The following is a 12,955-nucleotide window of genomic DNA, read 5'->3' as shown; positions in this document are numbered from 1 at the left end:
TTTTCAGGATACAATCCCAACTTACCTAGAATATGAAGAACCAGGAAAAGCTCCATTGGCATGGAAAAAGATAATAAATAAAGACCAGCACTGAGCTGGTCAGAAATGCAAAAATTGTTTTATAAGGACTTTAATAGAGCTATTTTTTAAATGCTGCAAAAAGTAAGGACAAAAACTCTTGAAATGAATGGAAAGTTGGAAAGATAATTATGAAGAAGAATTAAGTAAAAATTCTCAAGCTAAAATAATAATAAAAAATTTAAAATATCACTTGATGGACTTAATAGCAGAATGGAGCTAACAGAAATAAATAAATAAACTTGAAAAGAAATCAACAGAAAAAAATGTAATCAACACAGAAAAAAATTTTTTTAAATAAATGAACTCAGAAACCTATGGATAAATACCAAAAGACTTGATGTTTGCATAAACAAAATCTTAGAAAAAGAAAAGTGTGGTGTAAAAAATAAATTTAAAGAAATAATAGATAAAAACATCCCAAATTTAGTGAAAACTTAACCTACCTATTCAAGGAGCTTTTTAAAGCCCAAATAGGATCAACATAAAGAAATCCATACCCATGACACATCACAATCAAACTGTTGCAAACCAAAGGTAAATAATTAATCCTGAAAGTGGCCAAAGGAAAATATCACACTACTTCTAACAGGAAATGATTTCAAGAAACTGGAGATTTCTCATCAGAAACAACAAATGCCAGAAGGAAGTGGAACAACTTTTATAAAGTGAAAAAAAAAAATTGATCATCAGACTTCTATACACAGCAAAAATATTTTAAAGAAATGAGAATGAATTGGAGACTAAAGAAGGAAAAAATAGAATACTCAGAGCTAGCACAATTGCTTTAAAATAATTACTGAAGAAAGCTCCCCAGGCAGAAAGGAAATTATAACAGAAGGAAGTTTTGAATATCAAGAATGAAAAGAGCATAATAGAAAGGTTAATATATAAGTAAACATAATAGACTATTTTTCTCTTCATATCTTTAACATACATTTGATGGCTGAAAGAAAAAATAACATTTTCCGATGGAGTTTTTGAAGTATGTAGATATAATATGTAAGACAACTACATTGACAAGAAGGGTAAAAAAAGCCTGTATGGTAATATAAATTTTATGTCACACTTAAAGTAGTAAAATTTTGATCCCTAATAAGCTGTGAAAATTGTATGTATTTGTAACCTCTAGAGCAGCCAGTAAAGAATGGCTCAAAGAAATATAGTAAAATACAATAGATAATATAGTAAAATATATTGAAATAACTCAAGAAAGCTAAAAAAGGGGAGACATTGAAGCAAATAATAAAACTAACTTTCAGAAAATATATTATATAATGGTGTACCTAATTCCAAACATGTCAATCATTACATTAAATGTAAACAAAATAAACGCATAAATTAAAAGTCAGTGGTCAACATGGATTTGAAATAAAGCGATACATATATATATACACACACACACACACACACACACACACACACACACACATATCTACCATGAAAAATGAATCAAAGGAAAGCTAGAGTGGTTACATTAATATCAGAAAAAGTAGACTCTAGAGCAAACAAAAGTTTTAGGAATAAATAGGGACGTTATGTGATGATAAAAAGAATCAATACATGATGATAAAAATAGTTCAGCAAAAGACTTAATGAATATAAACGTGAATTCATCTAACTAAACATTCAAATACACAAAGTAAAAACTGACAAAACGAAAATGAAAAGGAGTCAATATCACCAATATAGCTGGAAACTTCAGCATTACTCTCTCAGTGATAAATTGAACTAGTAAATAGAAAATCAACAAGGTTGTAAAACTGAACAATGTGATCAATCCACAGAATACAAGTGACATTTTTGAACACTCTTTTCAATAAAAACACAATGTCCATTTTTTCAAATACATATGGATAACTGCTAAGATAGAACATATCCTAAATGGTAAGGTAACTGTTAACAGACTTAAATGGAATAAAATTATACAAAGTATAATGGAATTAAACTAAAATTAATAATATATATCAAGTAAAATTTCCAACACTTAGGAACTAAACAACCCATTTTTAAATGAACCATTATTCTAGGCATGACCTTCAAAGAAAATAAGAAAGTAATTTAAGTTAAATGGAAATAAATAACATATTATAATTTACCAAATGCAGGTAAGGAAAAGCTTAAAGGAATATTTATACTGTCAAATGCTTATAGTAGAAAAAGAAAAACTCAAATCAATAAACTAAGCATCCACCTGAATAAACTAAAGAAAGGAGAACAATATAAACCAAATATAAACCAAAGAAAGCAGGAGAAAGTAAATAATAAAAATAAAAGTAGAAGTCAATGAAATAAACACCAGAAGTCAAACAACTTCTGTAAAGTGATGAAAGAAATAAAGAATTGGAAACCAGATAATCAGAAGTAGAGAAATAGAGAAAACCTAGGAAACAAAATCTGGGTCTTTGAAAAAGTTAATAAAATTGATAAAGTTCTAGAAAGACTGACAAAGAAAAAAGAGAGAAGGCACAAATTACCAGTACTGGAAATGAACAAGGGGCGATAACTACAGAGCATTCAGACATTAAAATGGCAATAATGGAATATTATAAACAACTCTATATACATAAAATCAACAACTTAGATGAAACGGACTACAAGCTACCAAAACTCAACCAAAATGAGGTAAATAATCTGAATAGTTTTGTAATTATTTAAAATCTCAAATCTATAATTAAAATCTTCTGAATAAGAGGTCTACAGGCCAACATAGTTTCTCTGATGATTTCTACCAAAACTTTAAGGGAAATCTTAAGAAAATAAAATGTAAAATAAACTTTAAAAAGTAAAAGAAATAATTTTTTAAATCTTAATACTTCTTAAGAAAATAGAAGAACAGAAAATACTTCCTAACTCATTTTATGAACACATCATTGACCTGACACTAAAACCAGCCAAAGATAGAGTAAAAAAAGGACAGCTACTTAACAATATCTCTCATAAATAGGCAAACATCCTCATCAAAATATTTGCAAATAGAATCTGGCAATATGTAAAAAGAATAGCAAACCAGAACAACATAGGAATTATCTTTAGAGTGTAAATCTGGTTTAATATTTAAAAATCAGTCAATATAATCTACCACATTCAACAGTCTAGGGAAAAAGCACATTATGATATTATTCGCAGAAAAAGCATTTGACAAAATTCAAAATTCATTCATGATAAAAACTCTCAGCTAACTGAGAGCAGGAAGAAAATTCTTCAATCTAATAAAAGCCCTCTACAAACAAACATAAAACCAGTATCTTACATGACGGTGAAACGATGAATGATTTCCCCTTAACATTGTGAACAAGGCAAGGATTTCCACTCTCAGCATTCCTATTCAATATCATAACAGCAGTCCTAGCCAGTGCAGTAGGGCAACAATAGAAATTAGAGTTATGCAGATTGAAAAAAAGGAAGTAAAAATCTTCCTATTAATAGATAGTGTGAATTTATGCAGAAAATCCTATTTTTAAAAATCTTAGAACTAATTAGTGTGTTGAGTAACATCACAAAACACAAGAAAAACACATATCAATCCTAGTTTTAATTGGAGCAATTGGAAACCAAAATTTTTAAATAATAATAATTATAATACTCCAAAAATATGAAATTATTAGGAATAAATATAAAACTTTTGTATGGTGGAAACTAAAAAATATTAATGAGAAATTTAAAATTACCTAAATAAATGAAGAGATATATGGTGATTTTTGTGTATTAAAATTATTTAAAATATAAATTTTCCAATGGTATCAAGTGTTTTGGATGTGGAATTGGACTGCTCAGCCACGGCTGGTTAAGAATACAAAATGAAACAATCATTCTGGAACACAATTTGGTTGTTTCTCAAAAAGTAAAATATATATTTACCATATGAACCAACATTCCCACTTCTGAGTATTTACTGTAAAGTAATGTAAACACATACTTACACAAAAATCTTTACACAAATGTTTTCAGCAGCTCTACTCATAATTGTGCAAAATTGGAAACGACGAAATGGACTTTAATAAATAAATGATTAAGCACATGGTGTTACATCCACACAGTGAGCTAAAGAATGGGAAGGAACAACTAAATACATTCAAGAACTTGGATGAATTCATGGTGAATAAAATAAACCAGTTTCAAAAGGTTACATATTGTACAATTCAATTTTTGTGACAGTCTCAAAAAGACAAATCTGTAGCGGCAGGGAAAAGGTCAGTGAGTACCAGGATTTAGAAGTAGTGGAGCATGACACTGCAAAGAGATAGCAGGAGGGAGATTTTGATGGAGCTGTTCTATACCCTGATTGTGATAGTAGTTAACATGAATCTCTACAGCTATTAAAATTTATAGAATGGTACAACAAAAAGTTAATTTTAGTGCATGTTAATTAAAAATTAAAAATTTTTAATAGACCAATGGATGCTTTTTTGTATTAGGGATATTCTCAACCTCAAAAAGAAAATAGGAAGCTTAAAACTAACATTGACTTACTCAAATAGTTGTTTCTTTTTCATGGCTAAGAAGCACAAAATTAGGTAGCTCTTTGTGCGATTAGCTGCTCAAGAATGCTGTTTGACTTCACAAGCAGTTGTGTTTCAGTTTGTTCTCCTTAACCTGTTGACTTTTCATCCTCAGGCTTGTCTCCTGGTCAAAATATGGCCACCACAGCTTCTGGGATGAAGATCTTGCTTAAAGCTAGAGGGAAGAATTTAAGAAGAAAGCTGTATTTGCCCTTCTTAGCAGGAAACCAAAGCCTTTCCAGAAGACCACCCACTTCCAACAGTCTTCTCCTTTCCCTTCATTGGCCAGTACTGGTTCACTTCACACCCTAACCCAATCATTGGTGAAAGACTGAGAGAATGCCTTGATTAAGTCAATAAATCAGAGTTCACCATTACGGTCTGGAGTAGAGGGCTACTCCCACAAAAGTAAGAAAACCACACAAGCAACTATCTGCTCTGTTATTTAAGAATATGAGTTTGCTTTCCCAAATGATATGTGGAATTGTGTAAAAAGACTACTGCACTTTTAGAGTATAATCGTATTCTCTAATTAAAACGATCATTACAAATCCTTATCACAAGTGTTCTAATGTATCTAGCCTGTACAATGGAGATTGTATCTTGGACAGGCTTAAATTTATTTTATATCAATAACTTTAAAAATACATGAAAAACAAGTTTCCATGAAAGAACATGCAGAGAAACTATTGCTTTTTTAAAAAACAAATTCATAATAGAATGATTTGTAATCCTTTGGGTATATACCTAGTAATGGGATTCCTGAGTCAAATGGTATTTCTGGTTCTAGATCATTGAGGAATCGCCACACAGTCTTCTACAGTGCTTGAACTAATTTACACTCCCACCAACAATGTAAAAGCATTCTTATTTCTCCACAGCCTCACCAGCATCTGTTGTTTCCTGACTTTTTAATGATCACCATTCTAACTGTCATGAGATGGTATTTCATTGTGCCTCTGATTTGCATTTCTCTAATGACCAGTTATGGTGAGTTTTTCATCATGTTTGTTGGTCGCATAAATACACACATATGTTTACTGCAGCACTCTTCACAATAGCAAAGACTTGGAACCAACCCAAATGCTCATCAATGATAGACTGGATAAAGAAAATGTGGCACATATACCCCCTGGAATACTACACAGCCATAAAAAACAATGAGTTCATGTCCTTTGTAGGGACATGGATGAAGCTGGAAGCCATCATTCTCAGCAAACTAACAGAGGAACAGAAAACCAAACACCGTATAGTCTCACTCAAAAGTGGGAGTTGAACAGAAAGAACACGCAGACACAGTAAGGGGAACATCACACACTGGGGCCTGTCAGGGGTTGGGGGGCAAGGGGAGGGAGAGCATTAGGACAAATACCTAATATATGCGGGGATTAAAACTACATGACAAGTTGATGGGTGCATGGGTGCAGCAAACCACCATGGCACGTGCATACCTATGTAACAAACCTGCACGTTCTGCACAGTGTAAAACTGTTCCTATTTCTTCATGTCCTCTCCAACACCTGTTGTTTCCTGATTTTTTAATGATTGTCATTCTAACTGGTGTGAGATGGTATCTCATTGTGGTTTTGATTTGCATTTCTCTGATGGCCAGTGATGATGAGCATTTTTTCAAGCGTCTGTTCGCTGTATGAATGTCTTCTTTTGAGAAGTGTCTGTTCATATCCTTTGCCCACTTTTTGATGGGGTTGTTTCTTTTTTTCTGGTAAAACTGATTGAGTTCTTGGTAGGTTCTGGATATTAGTCCATTGTCAGATGAGTGGATTGCAAAAATTTTCTCCCATTCTGTAGGTTGCCTGTTCACTCTGATGGTAGTTTCTTTTGCTGTGCAGAAGCTCTTTAGTTTAATTAGATCCCATTTGTCAATTTTGGTTTTTCTTGCCGTTGCTTTTGGTGTTTTAGACATGAAGTTCTTGCCCATGCCTATGTCCTGAATGGTATGCCCTAGGTTTTCTTCTACGGTTCTTGTGGTTTTAGGTCTAACATTTAAGTCTCTAATCCATCTTGAATTAATTTTCATATAAGGAGTAAGAAAAGGATCCAGTTTCAGTTTTCTACTTATGGCTAGCCAATTTTCCCAGCACCATTTATTAAATAGGGAATCCTTTCCCCATTTCCTGCTTTTGTCAGGTTTGTCAAAGATCAGATGGCTGTAGAACTGTGGCATTCATTATTTCTGAGGGCTCTGTTCTGTTCCATTGGTCTATATCTCTGTTTTGGTACCAGTAACATGCTGTTTTGGTTACTGTAGCCTTGTAGTATAGTTTGAAGTCAGGTAGCATGATACCTCCAGCTCTGTTCTTTTGGATTAGGATTCTCTTGGCAATGGGGGCTCTTTTTTGGTTCCATATGAAATTTAGGGCAGCATTTTCCAATTCTGTGAAGAAAGTCATTGGTAGCTTAATGGGGATGGCATTAAATCTATAAATTACCTTGGGCAGTATGGTCATTTTCACGATATTGATTCTTCCTATCCATGAGCATGGCATGTTCTTCCATTTGTTTGTGTCCTCTTTTAGTTCACTGAGCAGTGGTTTGTAGTTCTCCTTGAAGAGGTCCTTTACATCATTGTAAGTGGATTCCTAGGTATTTTATTCTCTTTGAAGCTATTGTGAATGGGAGTTGATTCATGATTTGGCTCTCTGTCTGTTACTGGTGTATAAGAATGCTTGTGATTTTTGCATATTGATTTTGTATCCTGAGACTGCTTAAGTTGCTTATCAGCTTCAGGAGATTTTGGGCTGAGACAATGGGGTTTTCTAAATATACAGTCATATAATCTGCAAACAGGGACAATTTGACTTCTTCTTTTCCTATGAATACACTTCATTTCTTTCTCTTGCCTGATTGCCCTAGCCAGAAATTCCAACACTATGTTGAACAGGAGTAGTGAGAGAGGGCAACCTTGTCTTTTGCCAGCTATCAAAGGAATGCTTCCAGCTTTTGCCCATTCAATATGATATTGGCTGTGGGTTTGTCATAATTAGCTATTATTATTTTGAGAAACGCCCCATCGATACCTAATTTATTGAGACTTTTTAGCATGAAGGGCTGTTGAATTTTGAAAAAGGCCTTTTCTGCATCAATGCGATAATCATGTGGTTTTTGTCTTTGTTCTGCTTATATGCTGGATTACATTGACTGATTTGCATATGTTGAATCAGCCTTGCATCCCGGGGATGAAGCCCACTTGATCATGGTGGATAAGCTTTTTGATGTGGTGCTGGATTCGGTTTGCCAGTATTTAATTGAGAGGTTTTGCATCGATGTTCAACAAGGATATTGGTCTAAAATTCTCTTTTTTTCTTGTATCTCTGCCAGGCTTTGCTATCAGGATGAAGTTGGCCTCATACAATGAGTTAGGGAGGATTCCCTCTTTTTCCTTTGATTGGGATAATTTCAGAAGGAATGGTGCCAACTCCTCCTTGTATCTCTGGTAGAATTCAGATGTGAATCTGTCTGGTCCTGGATTTTTTGGTTGGTAGGCTATTAATTATTGGCTCAATATCACAGCCTACTATTGGTCTATTCAAGGATTCAACTTCTTCTTGGAAAGTGTAAGTGTCCAGGAAATTATCCATTTCTTCCAGGTTTTCTAGTTTATTTGCATGGAGGTGTTTATAATATTCTCTGATGGTAGTTTGTATTTCTGTGGGTCGGTGGTGATATCCCCTTTATCATTTTTTATTGCATCTATTTGATTCTTCTCTCTTTTCTTCTTTATTAGTCTTGCTAGCAGTCCATCAATTTTGTTCTTTTCAAAAAACCAACTCCTGGATTCATTGATTTTTTGGAGGGTTTTTTGTGTCTCTATCTCCTTCAGTTCTGCACTGATCTTAGTTACTTCTTGACTTCTGCTAGCCTTAGAATGTGATTGCTCTTGCTTCTCTAGTTCTTTTAATTGTGATGTTAGAGTGTCAATTTTAGATCTTTCCTGCTTTCTCTCATGGGCATTTAGTGCTATAAATTTCCCTCTACACACTGCTTTAAATGTGTCCCAGAGATTCTGGTACATTGTATCTTTGTTCTCATTAGTTTCAAAGAACATCTTTATTTCTGCCTTCATTTCGTCATGTACCCAGTAGTCATTCAGGAACAGGCTGTTCAGTTTCCATGAAGTGGAACGGTTTTGATTGTGTTTCTTAGTCCTGAGTTCTAGTTTGATTGCACTGTTGTCTGAGAGACAGTTTGTTATAATTTCTGTTCTTGTACATTTGCTGAGGAGTGTTTTACTTCCAACTATGTGGTCAATTTTGGAATAAGTGTGATGAGATGCTGAGAAGAATGTATAGTCTGTTGATTTGGGGTGGAGAGTTCTGTAGATGTCTATTAGGTCCTCTCGGTGCAGAGTTGAGTTCAATTCCTGGATATCCTTGTTAACTTTCTGTCTCTTTGATCTGTCTAATGTTGACAGTGGGGTGATAAAGTCTCCCATTATTATTGTATGGGAGTCTAAGTCTCTTTGTAAGTCTCTAAGGACTTGCTTTATGAATCTGCATGCTCCTGTTTTGGGTGCATATATATTTCGGATATTTAGCTCCTCCTGATTAATGATCTCTTTACCATTATGTAATGGCCTTCTTTGTGTCTTTTGATCTTTGATGGTTTAAAGCCTGTTTTATCAGAGACTACGATTGCAACCCCTGCCTTTTTTTTTTTTTTTTCCATTTGCTTGGTAGATCTTCCTGCAAACCTTTATTTTGAGCCTATGTGTGTCTCTGCATGTGAGATGGGTCTCCTGAATACAGCAAACTGATGGGTCTTTACTCTTTATCCAGTTTGCCAGTCTTTGTCTTTTAATTGGACCATTTAGTCCATTTACATTTAAGGTTAATATTGTTATGTGTGAACTGGATCCTGTCATTATGATATTAACTGGTTGTTTTGCTCGTTAGTTGATGAAGTTTCTTCCTAGCATCGATGGTCTTTACATTTTGGCATGGTTTTGCAATGGCTGGTACTGGTTGTTCCTTTCCATGTTTAGTGCTTCCTTTAGGAGCTCTTGTAGGGCAGGCCTGGTGGTGTCAAAATCTCTCAGCATTTGCTTGTCTGTAAAGGATTCTATTTCTCCTTCACTTATAAACTTAGTTTGGCTGGATATGAAATTCTGGGTTGAAAATTCTTTTCTTTAAGAATGTTGAATATTGGCCCCCACTCTCTTCTGGCTTGGAGAGTTTCTGCCAAGAGATCTGCTGTTAGTCTGATGGGCCTCCCTTTGAGGGTAACCCCACCTTTATCTCTGGCTGCCCTTAACATTTTTTCCCTCATTTCAACTTTGGTGAATCTGACAATTATGCATCTTGGAGTTGCTCTTCTCGAGAGCATCATTGTGGTGTTCTCTGTATTTCCTGAATTTGAATGTTGGCCTGCCTTGCTAGGTTGGGGAAGTTCTCCTGGATGATATCCTGCAGAGTGTTTTCCAACTTGGTTCCATTTTCCCCGTCACTTTTAGGCACATGAATCAGATGTTGATTTCATCTTTTTCACATAATCCCATATATCTTGGAGGCTTTGTTTATTTCTTTTTACTCCTTTTTCTCTAAACTTCTCTTCTTGCTTCATTTCATTCATTTGATCTTCAATCACTGATACTCTTTCTTCCAGTTGATTGAGTTGGTTATTGAAGCTTGTGCATTTGTCACATAGTTCTCGTGTTATGGTTTTCATTTCTATCAGTTCTTTTAAGGACTTCTCTACATTGGCTCTTCTAGTTAGCCATTTGTCAAATCTTTTTTCAAGGTTTTTAGTTTCTTTGCACTGGTTACATAGTTCCTCCTTTAGCTCTGAGAATTTTGATCGACTGAAGCCTTTTTCTCTCAGCTTGTCAAAATCATTCTCTGTCCAGGTTTGTTCCGTTGCTGGAGATGAGTTGTGTTCCTTTGGAAGGGGAAATGCACTCTGATATTTTGAATTTCCAGCTTTTCTGCACTGCTTTTTCCCCATCCTTGTTGTTTTCTCTGCCTTTGGTTTTTGATGATGGTGACATACTGATGGGGTTTTGGTGAGGGTGTCCTTTCTGTTTGTTAGTTTTCCTTCTAACAGTCAGGATTCTCAGCTGCAGATCTGTTGGAGTTTACCCAGACCCTGTTTGCCTGGGTGTCAGCAGCGGAGGCAACAGAAGATAGAATATTGCTGAACAGCAAGTGTTGCTGTCTGGTGCTTGCTGTGGAAGCTTTGTCTCAGAGGTGTACCCAGCCGTGTGAAGTGTGAGGTGTCAGTCTGCACCTAGTGGGTTATGTCTCCCAGTTAGGCTACTCAGAGGTCAGGGACCCACTTGAGCAGGCAGTCTGTCCATTCTCAGATCTCAGCCTCCATGCTAGGAGAACCACTGCTCTCTTCAATGCTATCAGACAGGGACATTACATCTGCCAAGGTTTCTGCCGCTTTTTGTTTAGCTATGCCCTGTCCCCAGAGGTGGAGTCTACAGAGGCAGGCAGGCCTCCTTGAGCTGTGTTGGGCTCCACCGAACAAGGTTCCCAGTGGCTTTTTTTACCTAAAGCCTCAGCAATGTCGGGTGCCCCTTCCCCAGCCTCACTGCTGCCTTGCAGTTAGATCTCAGACTGCTGTGCTAGCAATGAGGGAGGCTCTGTGGGCCTGGGACCCCCCGGGCCATGTGTGGGATATAATCTCCTGGTGTGCCATTTGCTTAGATCCTTGATAAAGTGCAGTATTAGTGTGGGAGTTACCCGATTTTTCAGGTGTCGTGTGTCTCACTTTCCTTTGGCTAGGAAAAGGAATTCCCTTCCCCCTTGCACTTCCCATGTGAGGTGATGCCTCGCCCTGCTTCCACTCTCACTGGCCAGGCTGCACCTGCGGACCAACACCAACTGTCCGATATGCCCCAGTGAGATGAACCCAGTACCTCAGTTGAAAATGCAGAAATCACCCATCTTCTGTGTCACTCACCTTGGGAGCTGGAGGCTGGAGCTGTTCCTATTCAGCCATCTTGGGTGCACCCCTCTCTATACTCTTAAATACACACACACACACACACACACACACACACACATATATATATACACATTTTTTTTTTTTTTTGAGATGTAGTCTCACTCTGTCACCCAGGCTGTAGTGTAGTGGTGCAATCTCAGCTCACTGAAAGTTCTGCCTCTCAGGTTCATGCCATTCTCCTGCCTCAGCCTCCTGAGTAGCTGGGACTACAGAGGCCTGGCACCATGCCAATTTTTTATATTTGTAGTAGAGACAGGGTTTCACCATGTTAACCAGGATGGTCTCGATCTCCTGATCCCATGATCTGCCTGCCTCAGCCTCCCAAAGTGCTGGGATTACAGGCATGAGTCACCACGCCTGGCCCACTCTTAAATATTTTTTAATTTTTTCTTTCAATAAATTTTTCCAATCACATTAAGACCAAAGATTTTCTTCAAAAACTCTTCACTGCTAATGTTATTTGCTTAAGGACTACATGATAATTTGTCAGGTGAAGAGTGTCTGGAAGAAGTCAATAAAGTCATGAGAACATAGTGAAAAATTCACATTTCCTATTTATTTAAAAAGTCTGCAAGTGTTTTTTCTATCAGTTCCTGCTCATTCCTGATGTCATTTTCATTTTTCAGGTGCTGTGCAAAATTTCCAACCAGAGAAAAACATTTGGTACATTGGGCTCTTTGTCCTTTTATAGCCTTGCTGATCTTTGTGTCTGGCACTTCCTTACATTCTATAGTTTCCCATGGAGTTTGCAAAATCCAAGGAAAGGTTTATTTTAGTCCAAGATGGTGTCAAAGAACAGTTTCAAGTGTTCATAAAAGTGCCTGCCAATAGATCAGCATTCAAGAAGCTCAGGTGGAAATTCAAGTAGAATTTACTTTCTTTAGTTCTACTTTGTAAGTGGTCTTGCTAACTTAATGCAACATTTTTAAATGCTAAGCTCTACTGAGCTTTGGGAAGACAAACCAAATATAAGCTACTAAATGACATGCACTGTACCAGTTGTGTAAAGACAGGTATGGTGTCTGACTCATTACTAGTTTTCCCTTAGGTAATAAGAAGAAGCAGTTGCTCTGAGCAATTTCTATTGACTCACCAGGCCTTTTTGGGAGATGACAAGTTTCTTTAGAAGAGCATACCATAAGGTTGAGGTGGAGGTGATTGTGAAATTTCACTCATCATCTAGAAGAAAGCAAAAAATTAAAATCCCATCTTCCCCACTCTCAGCTCAACTCTGGCATTCGGTTGAGGTACTCAATTAAGAGAACTAAGTTGATGTTCTGCGTGTATGCACCCAAAGAAAGAAATTGACCTGACAAAAGATGTTCAATGAGTAGATAGATCCAGGTCATGTCATTGCAAGGAATGTAATCTAATATGATGGATTAGGTTTTCTTCAAGAAATATAT

Source organism: Macaca thibetana, chromosome 6, assembly GCF_024542745.1.
Source record: "Macaca thibetana thibetana isolate TM-01 chromosome 6, ASM2454274v1, whole genome shotgun sequence".
NCBI lineage: Eukaryota > Metazoa > Chordata > Mammalia > Primates > Cercopithecidae > Macaca > Macaca thibetana.
Note: the sequence above shows the minus strand (reverse complement) of the source record.